The following is a 20,477-nucleotide window of genomic DNA, read 5'->3' as shown; positions in this document are numbered from 1 at the left end:
ACTTTCCATTTTTTATTATCTGTTTTTATTTTATTCCATATTAAAATAATTTGGGATTGCAACTAAAATTCAAAATATTGTGACTTGTCATAAAAAACAGTTCTTGAATTCAAAAATAAGTGTGATTCAAAAGAATGAACTATTTTTACATTTTGAAAAATCTTGTTCTCCCGAAATATTTTTTTGGGTACACGTTAAGCTTGTTCTCCCAAAATTTCAAGCCACGCCTTGTTATGCCGAAATTTCAAGCTAGCGTCTCTGTCTATCGTGCTGCGAAACTCCCGCCTCTTCAACCCGCGCCTTGTTACCTTAAAATATTAAATATATATGTTTGCCTCGTTGTGCTCCGACAACTCCCTCCATCTCAACCCGCGCCTTGCTATTCCAAAATTACAACGCGCGCGAAAACTCTCACCTCCTGTGAAATCCCGACACGCGAAATGCATGTGATACCCCTGAACCAAAAGAACCGCCTAGCTCAAATCGGTGGGGGTAATTTCGTAACTTACCCCACATTTCGGACAAGCGTGTCCCTAAGCCATGGTTCCCCACTTCAATCCCATCCGCCCACCCATTCGTACACCGAGGCCGCGAAAACCCGCGAAGCCCCACACCCTCCTCCGTCCGCCACCCAGCCGGAGCCTCTTCCTCGACGACGTCGTCCACAGCAACACCTCGACGTCCCTCATCCACCGTACCAGATGAGGATCCGTCGTCGATCTCGTCGTCCAGCCGGTTCAGCCACCCCGTTCTCCACCTCTAAGGAGCTGCCCCGACGTTCCCCTCGTCTTTCGCGCCACCTCCATTCCCACACCACCGTCTTCACCTACACCATCGGAAGAGCATCATCATCACCGTTTCCTCGAATGAAGCTGAGGCCTAATCGGCGCCACCAAAGAGGTTGTACACTAATCGCCGCATTTTCTTCTTGATTTGATCTCACGGTGCTACCGGCGCTCGGTCCCGAGCCTCCACGGCGGTGTCGCCGGCCACTTCTTCCACGGCGTCGCTCCCTCGGCGGCGACGTCCACATCAGTAGGAGCTGCTGCTGCTTTAGCTCTCGCTCGCGCTGCTGATCTGCTCTTGCTCTCGGTCCCCTGCTTGGTCTACTCTTGCTCTCGGTCCCCTGCTTGGTCTGCTCTTGCTCGCACTGCTGCTCTCGCTCTTGCTCTTGCTTGCGATGCTGCTCCGATTTTGCTACACTTCAGTCGACTGAATCGACTTTTAGGCCAGTCGATTTTCAGGGGGTGGGGGGGGGGGGGGGGCTCGCCGGAGTTAAGGAAGAACCAGCCGCAACGGGGAGGGGGGCTCGCTGGAGAGGTACCCCACTATCTATCTTAGGGTTCAGGGTGGGGGCGGTGGTCGCCGGCGGTGGTGGACCGGTGGCGTGGGGATCGCCGGAGAAAAAGCTCGGCACGGGGGGGGGGGGGGGGGGCTAGAGGGATGGCCGGGGCGGCGGCGGACCGGCGGTGGGGATTGGTTTCGGGGCGGGCGGGGCGGCGCACCGCCGGCCACGGGCGGCAGCTGTTTCGCCGGTGGTGGCTTGCGGCTCAGGGTAGCCTCACCTGATGCTGCTACACGACCAGCTGGCCCGGCTCTCGCACGCGCTGCTGCTACTGCTTTTCTGCTACTAGCTAGTGCGTTCAGTTTCGACAGAAAAATTCAATTTTGACAGTTAAGTTTAGTTTCGACAGTTAAATTCAGTTTCGACAGTTAAGTTCAGAGATGAGCGGCTGATGTATTTTACATCTAGCACTTTGTGGTTATGTATTTTACGTCATCTATTGGAGATGCTATTAGAATTCCACTCAGGTTAACGTTGCCTCTCTTGTCCTGCTTCAGCCTCGGTGTCGTACAACTCACCGGAGCTGCTCCAACAACGAAACCCTCCATCACAGCGGAGCAGTACCCCAGGCTCCATCTCCAGACGCCTAAGATCTTCTTCCCCTCCTCCGACAGCCAAGTCAGTTGGATCATCCTTACCGACCAACCCAATCACGCTGAGATCGACATGGCTTCGCCAAAGAGGTTGTACACTTGTTGCATCTCTTTTTTACTCTACATGTTATATATATTGTCCACTGAGCACACACAGTAACGTGAAATACGATTAGTTTCTCCTACTATATGACAAGCAGTGAGGTACCAGGCAACTTAGCTATCCGTGATGGACTCTGTTGAACGCCATCATTATTAATCTCTGCGCGTTTGAGCTGTGCATTTATCGATGGGCCTGGAAGTTGAGCTAGTAGGGCAATGGCCTGGGTCCAAAGTAATAGAAGTAGCACAAAAACATTTTTTGAGTCTAGGTTTTTCCTTACTCACGCCTGCCTACTAGAATCGCTAGTGCTTGAAAGGAAAAGTGAAGGAAAAACATAGGAATTGGAAAGTTTCCTATGGTACTACTATTCATGAATTTGGTTTAAAGGAATGGAGCAAAGAAAAACTGTAGGATTTGTTCCTTTAGTGTCTCCTTGAAAGAAAAACCGTAGGAATTTTAATTTCCACTTGTCCTCCTTTTCAAATTCCTATTCATGAAGCACATGACTAAGAGATAGTAGCATAATAGCATTATAACCGTACATTTTCTTGTGGTTTGACTTAATCTCACCTTGCTTCTTTGCATCCTGTGATCTTCCAATTCTTGTGAATCAAACACCCAGATTGGCATAAATTCTGTGTTTTTAAATTCTCTGTTTTGCACGTGCATTCCTATCCTATTCCTGTCTATTTCCTATCCCTGCATTGTTAGAATCCTCAAATTCAAACTAGCCCTTACACAATTACTTCTGTTACAGATATGTGTCAAAGAAAACCTTGTGTGGTTTGTCCTGCTCCTGTTGCGCTGTGTTCCACCCCAGCTTAGCTGCTCCAACGACGGAAGGGTTCACCACAGCAGGGATCCGCTCTCCAGACTGTCTTTCGCCACCTCAGATCTTCTTCCCCGCCGCCGGCAGCCACGACAACTGCATTACCATCATCAACTGAGCAGATGACCTTGAGGACTACACGGGTCCGCAAGAGAGGTCGCACTCTTTCGTGTCTGCTTACGTTATGCATCACTTAATATGATGACATGCTACTTTATCGTCGTGTTCACCTATTAGACTCCGAGTCAGGTCCAAACTAATGCTGAAACTTGAGTTTTTAAATGGTTGTGGGGTACATATTGGGGCAGCAATCAGTACTATCTGGTTAATCTCGGGTGTCTACTATGAGTTTCATGTTGGATGCAAATAAGCATTAAAGGAGCCATTATCTGTATTTTTTAACTAAAGCTATTATCTACCTGCTATCATTGGTTTTGGGTCTATCCACAGTTTGCTACCATCACTCTGGATTTGTGCATGCACTCCTTACATAATCTCACTATGTTTTATTCCTATGCATGTCAGTTATTGTACACAATGGAACTGAACATGTAGAGAAAAAGAGACGAGCCTTGCGTGGCAATAAAATTTCATGCAGACGTCGCTCCATGGTGGGCGCAAAGGCATCCCCCTCCACCCATTTTGGATCGTAATCAAGAGGAAGATAACCGTTCTGAGGGCGATTCAGAAGGAGAAGACCACTCCTATTTACCCCCTGAGGTCTTCGCTCTAACTTGGCATGCTGATGTTAGTAATATCATGCATATGGTGCCTTGCATTGCTTACTGGATACATCAAATATGTCATTTGCTTAGTTTAGACATGCTTTGTGTCAATGCCATCTGTTTAGTTTCTTTATCGTATATGTGAATCATGCAATGCCATCTTGTTTAGCCAGGTATCATATATGTGAATTTTGCAATGCCACCCTAGTTAGCCAGTCATCTTATATGTGAATTATATCATGCCATCATTTTTTATTACGTGTTAAATTTGTCAACAATTTTAGTACCTTCAATTACTCTTCCTGTGCATTAGCCATTCGGCACGTTCATGGAAAAATCTGAAGTGGAAACCAGGTCTTCAGAGCAGACAATGCTATCTGACGAAGCACATGTCTTGCTGGTTACGGATAGCTCCTCAGAGGAGGATTCAGAGGCAGATGACCAGTCCTATTCCCCCCCCGAGGTGCATGCTCTAACTTGGCAGGGTTATGTTGCTCATATCGTGCGTATGGTATCTCGCATTGCTATGTCATTTGCTTAGTTTAGACATGCTTTGTGTGAATGCCACCTGTTTAGTGTCTAATTACCATATATGTGAATTATGCGATGCTATCTTGTTGCAAGACATTATATATGTGAATTATGCAATGCTATCTTGTTGCAAGGCATTATATATGTGAATTATGCAATGCCATGCTGTTTAGCCAAGCGTCATGTATGTGAATTATATCATGCCGTCCTTTTTTTGTATTTCTCGTTGCATTTGTCGACAATGTTTGTATATTCAACTGCTCTTCCTGTGCATCAGCCATTTGAGTTGGTGGTGGAGAAATCTGGAATGAAAACAAGGTCTTCACAGCAGACAATGCTACCTGCTGAAGCAGATATCTTGCTGGTTACAGATAGCTCTTCAGAGGAGGATTCAGAGGCAGATGACCAGTCCTATTATCCCCCTGAGGCGTATGCTCAAACTTGGCAGGGTTATATTACTCATATCATGCATATGTTGTATTGCAATGCTTAGTTTTTACATCATATGCACAATATTGAATGCCATCTCCTTAGTTGACACATCATATATGTGATTCCCCTCTGCTCACTTGCTTAGTATATAAATCATATATTTGAATTATATCATGCCAAGATGTTTACATAGACAACATGTATCTGAATTATGGAATGCCAACCCATTTTCTAAAGACATAATATAGTTATATCATCTCATCCTGTTTACATAGTCATCATATTTTGGATTATGGCATTCTATCCTGTTTAGTTAGCCATCATACATTTGAAATTGTGTCATGCTATCCTGTTTAATTAGCCATCATATATGTGAAATTATGTCCTGCTATTCTATTTGGTTAGACAACATAAATGTGAATTATTTCATGCCCTGTTTTCTTCCCTACTATCCATTGCACTTGTCTATCTTACAATGTCTGTACATTCAATTACTTTTCTTGTTTATCAGCCATTTCAATTGGAGGGGGTGATGGCAGTATCTGTGGGAGTAAAAACACGGTCTTCAGAAAAGATTGTGCTACCTGTCGATGCAGATAGAACCATGGTTGTACTTGCCCAAGAACCAGCCCCACCACACATAACTCAGACTCACGCAGATTGAACCCCTACCCAGTTAGACAGAGAACCAGCTACACCCCTTCTAACCCCAACCCCAGCAGATAGTAACCAAGTTCCAGTTGACACAACACCGTCTCCACCATAGAGCACCCAAACACGAGCAGTTAGTAAGGCAACTGCAGTGCCCAAAGCACGAGGACCACCACTCCGAACCCCAAGTCAATGCTTAAAGCAGCAGGAGAATTGTTCTCAGGTCAGGTTCCGTAGCTATGGTTCATACTACTTTGCTCTTGCATCACTGTATTTACTCATACAAACTAATTTCAAATTGAAGGATGCAATTGAAACTCCAATGGCGCAACAGGTATGTTTTAAACCTGTTTCTTTAACGTGTTTGTTGTTGTAACTTGCTCTATGTTGATTTTAGTTTCAATTGAATAAACAGTTATGTTCTCATGCCATGCACATTACAAGTGTTGTTATTGCTATGTAGTTTCCCACACTTATATTATGTCTATGCTGCTTTGTCTTAAATATATATGATTCAAACTTTATCTATCTTGATTTGCCAACATAAACTAGAATGATATAGACCATACAGTGACCATACTACATAGATATATGTTTGTTTCATGTTGTTATCCTGTCCACCTTACTACTGAACTGGTTTACCAAAATGAGTTTCATATGCTACATTGTAAACCTGTGATGTGTTTGTTTGTTTCTCTTTTAGAGCGCGGATAAAATATTGGAGAAGAGTAACCCGTTATGCAATGGTAAAGGAAGTAATGCAGATAAGGTTCAAGATAGTGAGACATCCTTGTTGGTCTCCAAGAAAGCTGATAAAAACTATATTGAAGACACTGAGACAACCCCAAAGTCCTGTCTTGATGTAGTGTTCGAGTTACTGGCTACTACTGCTGGCACCAGCTCTTCGAACTCGCTGCCTGAATCAGTTCGGCTTTTTGAGTCTCAACTTCAAGTTGAAAGACATTGATCAGATGTTATGCGACAGGAAGCTGAAGGACTGAGGAAGTCCCTACAGAAATCAGATGCATACTTTCTGGTGCAACAGCAAGTGCTGGAGGATTTAAGCACCAAACAAGAGAAAGTTAATAAGCTTGCTAAGCATCTTGCCAACATTATGGGTACCCAGGATATTGTTTCTTGAGCTCTTCTGAAGTGGTTTCAGTTCTGGACTTGTTTTGCTGCGGCGTTTATTTGCACTGGTCGCCAACTTTGACAACCAGTGTAGATGATATGCTGCTTTGTTCCCTATATTTGCACTGGTGGCGAACTTTGATGCCCAATGGATGTAATATGTGTAATAGCCGTGATAGCCTAGCGTAAGTTGCTTGCTTATTTATTTCCTTGTTGTCTTGTTTATTTGTTTGCTTGTAGTCAGTGCAGTTCTTTTTTCGCGGTTTGCTAGTGGCCGCAATAAGCTATTTTTTAAAACTAGGCCACAATAACCATGGGCTACATATTTACTGTAGTTACCATGGGCCTCCTACGGGCCGTAGAAACAATGGGCCTTCTTAGGGCCATAGAAATAATGGGCCTTCTATGGGCCGTAGCATCAATGGGCCTTCTACGGGCCATTGCATCAATGGGCCTTCTACGTGCCGTATGATCGATAGGCCAAACATGGGCCAATAACAGACCACATTATGGGCCGTAAATGGGCAAGATTTGGAATCGTCCATTCATGGGTTGACAATAACAGGCTGTCGTTAATTGGCCGTATTTGATGATGTTATGAAAATGGCCCAACGGATTAACGGGCCGCAAACGGGCCGATTGTAACCGTGGGCTGAATTTGGCCCACAAGCAGAAAAGGCCAATGACGGGCTGTAAGTAACCGAATGTTGGAAATGAGCCCAAGAATAAATGGGCCCTGAGAAGGCCGAAAGATAACACGGGCTGGAAACGGCCCAATGGAATAATGGGCCGTTAATGGGTATAAAGCGATACACTGTTCATTATGGGCCAGATTCACCACAGGCCGTTAATGGGCCGAGAGTTACAAAGGGCCTCATATGGGCTGAAAGACATCATGGGCCGTACATGGGCCGAAAGTTACAACGGGCTGGAATCATATTGGACAGCCCAGATGAAGCTACTGGGCTTAATTCCGATAGGCCGTAACGGGCCGGTAGTAAGCGGGCCGTAAATGGGCTATATATGAATAGGCCATTAACAGGCTTTCCATGGGCCAGCCCGTTACCTTTTGACCAAGTCAAACGGGCCGACCTTTTCACCGGAATGGGCCTTTGTTGGGCCGTGCCACGTGTCGACGTATCATAGGCGCCTCCTGTCCAATGAGTGGATGACATCTGTCCAAACATTGAGCCGACACGTGTTTCCTCCGGCCAATGAGAATTTTACACGTGGAAAATTCCCATTGGTCCGGGCTGTTAACGGGTTATCGGATCCAAAACCGGACCCGATAGCTTAACGGCGTCCCGTTACGGTGGATGCCACGTGTCGGTCACCCTTGACGAAAGCACTTCTATGACGCGCGATTTATCGTCATGAAAGTGGACACTTCCGTGATGATAATTTTGGTAATGTCATGGAACACTTCTGTGACAGCACATGTATGACTATCTTGATTCTGTCATAAATTTGTCATGGATGTACATGCATGACAGAAAATGTGACCTACTGTGACAAACATGTATCATCACGGAAGTGTATATTTTTGTAGTGGAGGTGACGTGAACGGGGCCGGCCCGCCAGACAGAGCTCAGTCGTTGGGTTTATCGACGCTGCAGGGACGGACCCGAGCATAGACGCTGTGCCAAGCCTACTCATGCGAGGAATCCTAAGGAAAGACAAACGGCGCGCGGCTCCCGTGGCAACAAGGGTGGTCGCGGATGGGGTATCGAAGTACCAGATAAGCAGGTGATATCCATAGATAACTCATGCAAGGAGACAAGCTAGTTCGGATAGATGCAAGAACGATACATGCCACTGGGACGAACCCGAGCGGCCTGGGGATGATGCAGCCCGAGGGGCGCCCCCGACTGAATAAGCTAAAGATGCAAAAGGATACACGTCGCGGGGGCGGACCCATGGAACTTGGGGATAACGCTGCCCGAGGGGTGCCCCCAACTGAATGAACTGGAAAGAGTCACCTGATACCATTGTTGAAGGAGTGTTGAGGTAGCTGAAGGTGCGCGCTGAAGAGGTCGCTCCTCACGAGCCACCAGGGCCCTGAGCCTCAGGAGGCTTTGGGGGCTCGGGTGGTTCCTTGAGGACCGTCGCCATCTCCGCCGGGACTGCGTGGTGCCTGGCCTCCTGAGCCGCCAGGACGCTCCGCAGATGACGCTGGTAGGTGACAGCCGCGTTTGGCAGGCCAAATGGCATGCGAACATAGCTGTGAGGTGGACCCTTGCACCGGCCAACGGGCGAAGGCCAGAAGCACTCCTGAGATGCAGCCCTGTTGAGCCCTAGAATGTCGACGCAGACGCGCAGCCCGCCATCCTCGCCAGGATGGGGAGCTACGCCGGGTGGTGGGCGGCGGTCGCTGTCGGTGTCAAAACCGGCGGATCTCAGGTAGGGGGTCCCGAACTGTGCGTCTAAGGCGGATGGTAACAGGAGGCGGGGGACACAATGTTTACCCAGGTTCGGGCCCTCTCGATGGAGGTAATACCCTACTTTCTGCTTGATTGATCTTGATGATATGAGTATTACAAGAGTTGATCTACCACGAGATCGTAGAGGCTAAACCCTAGAAGCTAGCCTATGATTATAATTGTTGTTGTCCTACGGACTAAACCCTCCGGTTTATATAGACACCGGAGGGGGCTAGGGTTACACAGAGTCGCTTACAAGGGAGGAGATCTACATATCCGAATTGCCAAGCTTGCCTTCCACGCAAAGGAGAGTCCCATCCGGACACGGGGCGAAGTCTTCAATCTTGTATCTTCATAGTCCAACAGTCCGGCTAAAGCATATAGTCCGGCTGTCCGAGGACCCCCTAATCCAGGACTCCCTCAGTAGCCCCTGAACCAGGCTTCAATGACGATGAGTCCGGCGCGCAGATTGTCTTCGGCATTGCAAGGCGGCTTCTTCCTCCGAATACTCCATAGAAGATTTCAAACACAAGGATAGTGTCCGGCTCTGCAAAACAAATTCCATATACCACCGTAGAGAGTATAATATTTCCACAAATCTAATCTGCTGACAACTTTTCATAGCGTGACATCACGCCATGGCCCGGTCATTATTCGAACCATTTTTCTCAACCAGCTACTGCACATATTGCGAGGCAGTTTTCTTGGCACGTCTTGTCGAAGCAGAGATCGTGTCCCCTTATCACGGTTTTCTCATCAATACGGGTGTGGGTAACCCAACCGCGCCATTAATCACGACGCTTGGGGAATAAGCGAGTTTACCAGGCAAGTGGGGAGGCGCAGAATCCCTGCTGCCTTTATAAGGGGATAAGGACTCCCTTTCGCACCCACGCTTTCTTCTTCCCGATTCATTCCCCTTCGCTCGAGCTCCAGCGCCCAAGCGTTCGTCTTCTCCGCCCACAAAGGCCTTCTGAAAATGTCCGGATCCGGAGCAGGAGGCAAGTGGATGGCCTCTACCGGGAGAAGGATATCAAAAAGCTTCGGGAGGCCGGGTACCTGGCCAAAAAAATCAGCCACCGTCTCCCGACGGCGGGACAGATCGTCCCTACTCCGGAACCCCACGAGAGGGTTGTATTCCTTCCTCATTTTGTCCGCGGGCTAGGGTTTCCCCTCCACCCGTTCGTTCGCGGCATCATGTATTATTATGGGATCGATTTCCATGATCTACCCCCCAATTCCTTCCTCATCATCTTGACATTCATCGTCGTGTGCGAGGCTTTTCTCCGCATCTCGCCACACTTCGGCTTATGGCTGAAGATCTTTAATGTGAAACCCAAGATGGTGAGTGGCGAGCACGCCGAGTGCGGGGGTGCTATGGTGAGCAAGATGCCCAATGTCACATGTCCAACAGGTACTTTTAATGATTCCGTCAAAGAGTGGCAACAGTAGTGGTTTTACATCACTGAGCCGCGCGGCATGGAATGGGCCGCCGCTCCCGAGTTCCGATCCGGAGCCCCTCTGCGGCTTACGTCCTGGCCCAAGAAGGGCCTGAACTGGTCTTCGTCCGACGAACTGTCGGCGCTCCAGACGCGCGTTAAGGATATGGAAGACAAGAACATCAAACTTGTCAATGTAGTCCAGGTGATGTTAGTTTGCCGGATCCTGCCTTGTCAACACCGGACTTGCAATCTATGGGAATTCGATCCGGCCAAGCACCAGACCCTGCGAGAGCTCTTTGGCTCCTCGCACAAAGACATCTAGAAGGTGCCTTTCAAGTCCGGCAAATCATGGCCGGACTCGGCCGAGGACCGCGGGTACCATCTGTCCCGCCCTGCAAGCTCGGTAAGTTATTTTACGTTTTATCCGCATAACCCAAGGGAAATGCTTAGTGTGTTTTCCTCAACTCCCCTAGGGCTGGACGAAGAAGGCGGAGCGGATCCACTATCCGGCCCCGCTGCCCGAAGGACCGGCCGACCCACTTCTGACGAAGATGCTGGTCCCGGCGCCGTACAAGGCGCCGAAGAAGAAGGCCGAGAAGGAGGCCAAAAAGACCCGGGGTGGCCTTCGTCACCGCGGCACTTCAGACACAATATCCGAAGGTTCCAACGCCCGTTCTGCCTCTGAAGAGGACGAGGAGGAGGAAGAAGACAAATCCCCAGCGGGGGGAAGAAAGAAGAGGGCGGCCTCCATACACTTGGAGGCCGAGTTGCCTAAAAGGGGAATAGCTCCTCTTCCGGAAGAGCCCACTGCCGACAACAGCCCGGCGTGGGATCCCAGGGCCCAACCCATGGTGAACTCGTGAGTATAAAATCCGAACACATTTATGCGTCCAGTCTCATCATGGCGTAATATTTTGACCTGAGCCATATTTTTTGTAGTCCAGTGAGGTCCCGCACCGAACAATCCTCATCAAAGGATTTGCTGAGTTCGGATGCTATGGAGAGCGGGACGCCCCCGAAGGCCCCTTCCCCGAAACATGTGGATAACACCGAGGCTTCGTCCTAGAAGGACCCTGGCCAAGGAGGGGAGGAAGAGATCGTGAAAGCGGCGCCTGGGGGTCAAACTTCAGTGGCCGGAGATATGGGGGAGAGGATTCCCATGGGAGTCGTCGGCGGGAGCCATCTTGAATTTGGCTCCCAGCCAGACGCAATTCCGGAGACCAGTATGGCTCCAAAATCAAGCAGGCGGCCTCCCTCGGCTGGAGGGGGCGTGCCTGTTCCACCGGCAATCTCTGTCCAACCAGAGGTGCCGGATGCTTTGTTGGCGGCGCTGAAGAGCGCCTCCATGATCGATGAACACCGTGCCCTTATGGGTGCGGTGATTGAGAAGATTCAGTCCGCTGAGAGTCGACTGAATGAAGCCTGCATCAGCCTTATAAGAGGCTTTGGGGTATGTTTGATGAGGTTTCGAAGAATGTCATAGTATGGATAGTAGCCCCTGATACACTGTTCGGTGAGAGAAAGAACCGGACAGAGGAACAAATTTTATGTTCGCAGGAAGACTCATTTGGTGACATCTATCTCTCTTTTATAAGCAGGCGTCTGCAGCGGCTGCTGCCTCTTATACTGCGGAGGTCTCCGGACTAAGTCAAAGTCTGGAGTGGACCAAAGAAGAACTTGGCCAGTTGAAAAGGCAGTTGGAAGATAAGCAAGGTATGCGCAAGCCTTGTTCGCGTTTGGTGCGAACAAATTTCCAGTATGATAAAATATGTTCCATGATTTTCTCTAGGGACGATGACCGAAGTTGAGGCTCTTAAGAAGGCTGTGGCCGAGGCCGAGGAAAAGGCAGCCATAGAGCAGGCTCTTCGTGAGAAGCACGAGGCCAGGGTTATTGAAGCTGAGAAGAAGCTTCAAGATGCTGTTAAGAAATGCGAGACCTTGGAGCAGAGTTTAACGGAGAAAGAATCCGAACTCACCAGGGCTCATCAGGCCGCGCGCGATGCCCAGGGGGAAACCCAAGGCGCCCTGCAGGAGATCCAAGAGGCGAGGAAGATCGCAACGGGTAAGGCTCTTTTCCATGTAAATCAAGTATTTGAGGAGAAAATCATGTTTCTAATTTTGAGTTCGGATTTCTCCAGGGGTGTTTACGGAACAGCCCCGTAGCATATCAGATGCCGCCCAGTTCTACCGAGCCGAAGAAAGGAACACTACGGATAAGCTCTTCTGGTCGCAGTATCTGGCACCGAATTATCTGGTGCCTTTCGTCGACCAACTTAAAGAGCTGATCGAACTGCATAGGGCGGCCGAACTAGCCATGGAGGATTTGATTATCCGGCTATGGCCCGCCGAGCTGATTCCAAGAAGCTACTTCGGGCTCATGAAGCGGCTTGTGGGTGCCTGCCCTCGACTTGACGTCATCAAGCGGTCGGTCTGTATAGAGGGTGCGCGAATGGCCTTCGCCCGCGCAAAGGTGCACTAGGGGAAGATGGATGCTGAAAAGCTGATGACTAAGGGACCGCCAGAGGGGAAGGAGCACCGCAAGCCCGAATTATATTATGAAGTCCTGAAAGGATCCTGCCTTGCGGCGGAGCAATGCACCAAGGACATTATATTTCCATAAATACAATCATGTTGTCCTTTGTAATGTTTGAACAAGGTCATGTCTATTATTTATTGCCTGTTATATTAAAAGTTTATCCTCCTGCGCGGCCATTTTATATATTAATTCTAAGAGTTGGCCAGTCGTCGGCTTCTGCCCCCACGTAGGAAGTACGGGGGTGTTCGGGATAAACCTGATCACTCTTTATCCCAGTTTTGGGTCCTTCGAAGGAGGTGTTCAGCACAACGAACCAGGCAATCGGACTATAGGGCTTTATCACTCTCACTTAGCCATAGGAGCTTTAGGAAAGGAAGGTAGGCGCAGCCCCTGGTGTTCGGAAGACCGCACGAGGGGTTCTTATAAGCACCTGATCAGAAGAAAAACCGATCCATCTCACGCTGCATTGGTTATGGCATTATGCGGGAGAAATCCTTAAAGATTTTACAACCTCTCGAACAGCTGACCAGCTCTCGCCGTATCATGACAGTCAGTTTTCGGCTTTCTCTACTGAGGTGCTCGTCCGAAAGAACCGGGACACAATCGCAGTAGTTCTCCCTGTGCCGCCTTAGCCGATATAGCAGAACGTAAGGCAGCAAAACATGGGAGCCGGGCAAACCCAACATTTGACCCAAGACATGATGCGGAGCTGATGCATATAATGCTATAAGTTCGGGGTGCCGAACTTCCATGAAGGTGTTTGGACTTTATTGCCGTATTATGGGTAAAACGAAGCCGCTGGCATATTTAAGGCATATCGCGGTGTACCGATGCCACTTGACAAAAGAATTTTAACAAGAAATAACAACAGATAAGCGTTATATAAATCCACATGTTGTATTTTGAATAGTACATCAATGCGTATTAGTACAGGTAATGTGATAAAAAAGAAATATGACTGTGGAACTTGCCGAGACCAGGGGGGAAGAGGCTGTGTGCGGACCCGGAGCATAGTCGGATGGTCATCGCGGGGAATATCTAAGGATTCCCTTGCGCATTCGAGCTGCTTCTATATCGCCAGTACTAGTCTGCGCAAAGTTGAACCTGCAAACAAAATATAAGAAATGCTTGTGTGCCGCAGAGCGGTTGAGCCGCGGCATGCGGCCTGTCCTGGCCTTCGCCGGAGTGTTTAATTGAGCTCTGGACGAGCCGGGCTATTCTGCCGCGAAGTAGTTCGGAGTCCTTTGGCGGTGCCCGGGAGCCTGGCCGTTGACTCGAGGTTCAATTGAAAGGTTCCACTCGTTGCTTCCGCTGTTGAAGCAGCGGTATACTCTTTGGTACCAAGGGAAAGTTCGACCTTGCCATTAACCGTGATGACACCGCGCGGACCGGGCATCTTGAGCTTATGGTAGGCATAATGTGGCACCGCGTTGAATTGAGCGAACGCGGTTCGTCCAAGCAGTGCCTGATAATCACTGCGAAAGGGGACGATGTCGAAGATTAGCTCTTCGGCACGGTAATTGTCTGGTGATCCGAAGACTACCTTAAGGGCGATGGAGCCTGTACAACTGGCCTCCACACCTGGTATAATACCTCTGAAGGTGGTGTTAGTGGGTTTGATCACTGAATGATCGATGCCCATCTTGCGCACTGTGTCCTGGTAAAGCAGGTTTAGACTGCTGCCTCCGTCCATAAGGACTCGTGTGAGGTGGAACTCGTCAATTATTGGGTCGAGGACTAGTGCGGCTGTATTGCCCTGATTGGTGTTAACCGGACAATCCGTGCGGTTGAAGGTGATCGGCCTGAGTTTATATTGTGGGACGACTGGTTCTGTTAAGTCGATATCCCTAAGGGTGCGCATCCGGTCCGGGTAGGGAGTGCGGGTGCCGTTTACCACGTTCACCGTTTGGATTTGCGGGGGAAATTTCTTTTGCCCTCCTGTACTCGGTGGTCTGGGCTCCTCATCGCCATCATCGCTTTGAGACCCCTTATCTTTGTTTTTGGCGCCTGACCTGCCGGCTTGTTTGAAGACCCATCATTCTCTGTTGGTATGATTGGCTGGTGTTCCCAGGGTGCCATGAATTTGGCATGGGCGGTCGAGTACGCGGTCCAGACTGGACAGACCCGAATTGTCATTTTTGAGTGGCCCCTTCCGCTGACTGGACTTAGAGCCACTAAATCCGACATTGACTGTCGTATCTTCGGCGTTTTCACCATGTTTGCGGCGCTTGTGTTTGTTGCGTCGGGGTTTGCCGTTGCTATCTCTGGCCTCTGATGTGCCAGGGTTGCTTGCTGTGTTGTTGCTATGGGCCAACCAGCTATCTTCGCCCGCGCAAAAGCGGGTCATGAGTGTCGTGAGTGCTGCCATGGATTTTGGCTTCTCTTGGCCAAGATATCGGGCGAGCCACTCGTCGCGGATGTTATGTTTAAAGGCCGCTAGGGCTTTGACATCCGGACAGTCGACAATTTGGTTCTTTTTAGTTAGGAACTGAGTCCAGAATTTCCTGGCTGACTCTCCGGGCTGTTGTGTTATGTGACTTAAATCGTCAGCATCCGGTGGCCACACATAAGTGCCCTGGAAGTTGTCCAGGAATGCGTCTGCCAGGTTCTCCCAACTTCTGATGGAGTTTGTCGGCAAGCTATTCAGCCAATGCCGAGCCGGCCCTTTGAGTTTTAGTGGGAGATACTTGATGGCGTGTAGATCATCCCCGCGGGCCATGTGAATATGGAGGAAGAAATCCTCTATCCATACCGCAGGGTCTGTAGTGCCGTCATATGATTCAATGTTCACGGGTTTAAACCCTTCTGGGAATTCATGATCCATTACTTCATCAGTGAAGCATAGGGGGTGTGCGGCGCCTCTGTGTCGGGCTATATCACGATGCAGTTCATACAAGTCTTGTCTGCTGTGTTCGGCCCGGCCGGATTTTCTTTTAGTATATCCGGCGTGACGGTTGTCGTCACACGTTGAGGCGCGTCCCCGTGATCCGTAGATCGATCTTGCATGTCCTGCTTTGTTTTCCAATACGTCTCGCAGGTCCTGCGTGTTACCCCGGGCCTTGGTATTTTTGTTTGACTGGCGGCAGGGTGCGGGCTGGACTTCGGCCTGATATGCCGCTTTGTCTCGGCCATGAGGTGGCCGGTCAGCCGCATCATACGCTGGAAGCGTAGGCTTTAATGCTTCCTCCTCGAGTTGGGGTAGCAACCTGCGCTTTGGGTAACTTTTGGTTGGGCGCTCGAGTTCGTATTCCTCGGCTGCTAGGACCTCAGTCCATCTATCCCCTAGCAGATCCTGGTCAGCTTTAAGCTGCTGTTGTTTTTTCTTCTGGCTTTTTGCTGTGGCTATAAGACGGCGCTGAAAGCGCTCCTGTTCGACGGGATCCTCAGCCACGATAAATTCTTCATTGCCGAGGCTCACCTCGTCTTCGGAGAGAGGCATGTAATTGTCATCCTCTGATTCTCCGTCTGCTGCCTGTTCCTTAGGGCTAGCTTGCCCATCCTCCCACTCAAGGCCTGGCTGGAGGGGATTGTCTTCGTCTTCGGCACTATCCGCAGCGTTATTGTCTCTTGTGCCGGTATCGCTGCTTTTGCTATGGCGGGGCTTAGAGCGGCGCCGATGACGCCGGTGCTTAGATTGCTTCTCAAGGGGATTATCCTCCTTTGCCTTATTGCCATCGCTTTCTTTGGGGGTGTCCACCATGTATATATCATATGATGAGGTGGCAGTCTAGCGCCCTGTGGGCGGTGGTTCCTGTTCTTCTCCTGCATCGTCGTCCATACCGTCGATGTCTTCGGAGCCAAAATCGAGCATGTCGGTTAAGTCGTCGACAGTGGCTATTAAGTGGGTGGTGGGTGCGGAACGAATTTCTTCGTCGTCCGCTTCCCACTCGAGCCAGACATAGTTCGGCCAAGGGCCTCCTGACAAGGAGAGAGACCTTAACAAATTCAGCACGTCGCCCAGGGGCGAGTGCTGAAAGATATCCGCGGAGGAAAACTCCATGATCGGCGCCCAATCAGATTCGATAGGCACGGACGCAAGCGGTCCGGAGCCCGTGGCAGGGGACGAATCCAAGGATCCGGCAACACAGGTCTCGTAGGAAGTGAAGTCAGTATTCGGCTCTATCACCACTGAGTGTGCGGCCTCCGTGGCGGGGTCCATCCACCCATCCTCGGACGGCGCGATCTGCTCCGGATCGAGGGCCGGAGTTGCCACAGGGGCGATCTCCTGAACACTGTCCATCGGCAGAGCTAAGTCATGCTCGTCGTGACTGTGCGACGCACCTGACACGGGCTCGAATCCATCGAAGATCAAGTCTCCGCGGATGTCGGCAGTATAGTTTAAGCTTCCAAACCTGACCTGACGGCCACGGGCGTAGCTCCCGATTTGCTCCAGATGTCCAAGCGAGTTGGCCCGCAGTGCGAAGCCGCCGAATACGAAGATCTGTCCGGGGGGAAAAACCTCACCCTGGATCGCATCGTTGCCGATGATCGAAGGGGCCATCAAGCCTTATGGTGACGGCACAGTGGAACTCTCAATGAAAGCACCAATGTCGGTGTCAAAACCGGCGGATCTCGAGTAGGGGGTCCCGAACTGTGCGTCCTAGGCGGATGGTAACAGGAGGCGGGGGACACAATGTTTACCCAGGTTCGGGCCCTCTCGATGGAGGTAATACCCTACTTCCTGCTTGATTGATCTTGATGATATGAGTATTACAAGAGTTGATCTACCACGAGATCGTAGAGGCTAAACCCTAGAAGCTAGCCTATGATTATGATTGTTGTTGTCCTACGGACTAAACCCTTCGGTTTATATAGACACCGGAGGGGGCTAGGGTTACACAGAGTCGGTTACAAGGGAGGAGATCTACATATCCGAATTGCCAAGCTTGCCTTCCACGCAAAGGAGAGTCCCATCCGGACACGGGGCGAAGTCTTCAATCTTGTATCTTCGTAGTCCAACAGTCCGGCTAAAGCATATAGTCCGGCTGTCCGAGGACCCCCTAATCCAGGACTTCCTCAGTCGCCGCATATGGTCCTTGCCTCTTGAAGCTCTTGGGTCGCCTTGACGAGGAACTCCTGAGCACCGGGCGCTCCTCGCCCAGCGCTCTCCTGAGGGAGACGTGCTATGAAGCACACTTCCACATGGTGCCTGAGCGCCTCCCTCGTGATGTTGGCCAGGTCCGAGGCCCTCCAGAAGAGAGCCCCCGAGCCTTGCCCGAGGAGGGCATTGGGCGCACCTTCCTATGCGAGGGAGGGAGGCGCCCCAGCTGTGGGCACGATCCCTGAGGTGGTGCCACTGGAGAGGCCATTCTCCTGAGGCCCCGGATGGAGTACCTGCTTCTTCTTCTTGGGGATGGCCTCAGGAGGGTACAGGGTGCCTTCGTTGTCGGGGTCTTCAATTGCTGCGGCTTGGAAGGCGCACTCCAGGGAGCACACCACATCTCTTTCTTCGTAGGGGACCGTGATGACTCCGCCGCTTCCTGGCATTTTGAGGACGTTGTAGCCATGGTGGGTCACCGCCATGAACTTGGCCAATGCTAGATACCCAAGGATGGCATTGTACAGCAACGGATGTGGGCGACGTCGAAGTCAATGAGCTCAGTGTGGTAGTTGTTGTGCTGGCCGAAGGTGACAGGGAGGCGGACCTGCCCTATGGGGGTGGTAGAGCCGTCGGCCACTCCTGAGAAAGGCTTGGTAGGCTGTAGCTGATCGTATGGCACTTGGAGGCTATCGAATGTCTCGACAGACAGGACATTGAGCCCTACGCCACCGTCGATGAGGGTCTTGGTGACTTGGGCGTTGCTGATGACGGGTGAGCAAAGCATCGGGAGGGCGCCGGAAGTAGTCGTGCACTTGAGCTGGTCCGACGAGCTGAAGGTGATGGCGCACTTGGACCACCTGAGCGGGAGCGTGGCCTCGAGCCTGGGAAGGGCCGCGTTCACCTCGCGAGCAAACTGCTTGAAGATGCGCTGGGAAGCTGGGGCCTGAGCACCGCCCAAGATGCAAGCGATAGAGCGCGGCTCCTGGAAGCCTCCAGCCCCCTCATCCTGATGGTGGTCGTCGTTCCTTCTTGGCGGTGGCGGCAGCGAAGGGAGGTCAGGATTGCCCTGAGGACGGTCCTCACAAGGCTGGTCCCTCCAGGCGCCCTCACGAGGCTGGTCCTGCCAGTGGTCCTCGCAGGGCCGGTCGCGCCACTCCTGACGGGGGCCGCAGTCGTCCCAACGTCCTCCACCTCATCCTCCTCCTCGGCCGTAGCCCCGGTCGTTGCGCTCGGGGCGTCGAACAAAGTGTCCATCTCGAATGGCCCTGAGCTCTTGGCAGTCATTGGTGTTGTGGCTGTGTACGTTGTGGAAGGCGCAGAATGGATGGCTGCTCTTGGACAACTCAGGGTGGTCCCGGCCGCGCTTCGTATCTGGCTCCGCCGCGAGCATGGCTACCCCCTTGCGCTTCACGTCCTTGGCCTTGGCTTTCTTCTCTTCTAGGTCGACAACAGGGAGTTTGAGGAGGGAGAGGCGCCCCTCCTCAGCTCTCGCACACTTGGTCGCCATGTTGAACATCTCTAGCGCCGTGCATAGCTCCTCGTGGATAGCGAGCTCCTCCTTCATCTTGACGCCGCGGACGCCATCAGAGAACGCTGAAATGATGGCCTCGTCCGTCACCTTGGGAATCTTGAAGCGAACGCTGTTGAAGCATTGGATCTACTTCTGCAGGGTCTCTCCTGGCTGCTGCTTGATGCGGCATAGGTCACCGCAGCCGGCGGGCGGTCGCGAGTGCCCTGGAAGTTGGCGACGAAGCGGTCGCGCATCTCACCCCAGGAGGAGATTGACCCCGGAGGCAGATTCAGGAGCCACGAGCGAGCACCATCTTTGAGAGCCATGGGAAACCAGTTCTCCATGACTTTCTCGTCGCCGCTGGCCACCTCGATGCTCAGCTCGTAGAGCTGCAAGAACTCCGCAGGGTCGGGGGTGCCGTCATAGCACGGAGGCAGGTCTGGCTTGAACTTGCCTGGCCAAACGATGCTACGCAGCTCCGGAGTGAAGGCACGGCAGCCTGCTGTGGCCACCGGGGCCCGCCGTGGGGGCGGAGCTTGGTCTTGATGCCCGCGCACTGCTGCCGCCGGCGGCACGCGGTTTTGACGTGGTGGCGCCGGGAGTGCGGGAGCGTCTTCTCGCGGTCGGGGAACTTCTTGGCAGCTTCCTTCTTTATGTGCGGGTGCCCGGCGCGGCGGGTCGCGCCGAGGGGCTGCGCATCTTGGTGCCAGGGCGCCGCCTTGGTGCGGAGGCGGCGGAGGCGCTCTGTGAGCTACATCGCCTGCAGCTGGAGGGGGGCGAGGCAGCGAGAGGGATGGTGCGGGAGATCCCCCAGCGGCGCTGATGAGCTCGGCGGTGCGGTCCAGCCAGTCCTCGTAGAGGTCGTCGACCAGGCGGTAGTGCAGGAGCTCGCGTGCCATGAGCAGCGCTGCCTGCGCGTTCGTGAGCGCGTGACGAGCGTGGGACGATGAGCCGGCCGGAGTCAGCGACGGGGTAGTGGTGCGGCCGTCCCGCCGCACAGAGGGGTGCAGCGAAGATGCTTGCTGCTCGTTTCCTGTCGGGCCGGTGGCGGCGTTGGTGGCGGGTGATGGAGAACGACGGGGAGGCCCACCAACAGGGGTTGTCTGAGCGACACGGGCGGCCAGGGTGGCCCGGCGCTCGGCGCGAGGTCGACACGCGTCTGCCATGGACGTGGTGGAGCGTGGATCGACG

The sequence above is a fragment of the Aegilops tauschii genome, chromosome 7, assembly GCF_002575655.3.
Source record: "Aegilops tauschii subsp. strangulata cultivar AL8/78 chromosome 7, Aet v6.0, whole genome shotgun sequence".
NCBI classification, from domain to species: Eukaryota; Viridiplantae; Streptophyta; class Magnoliopsida; order Poales; family Poaceae; genus Aegilops; species Aegilops tauschii.
The sequence above is the reverse complement of the archived record's forward strand: the minus strand, read 5'-3'. Positions refer to the sequence as shown.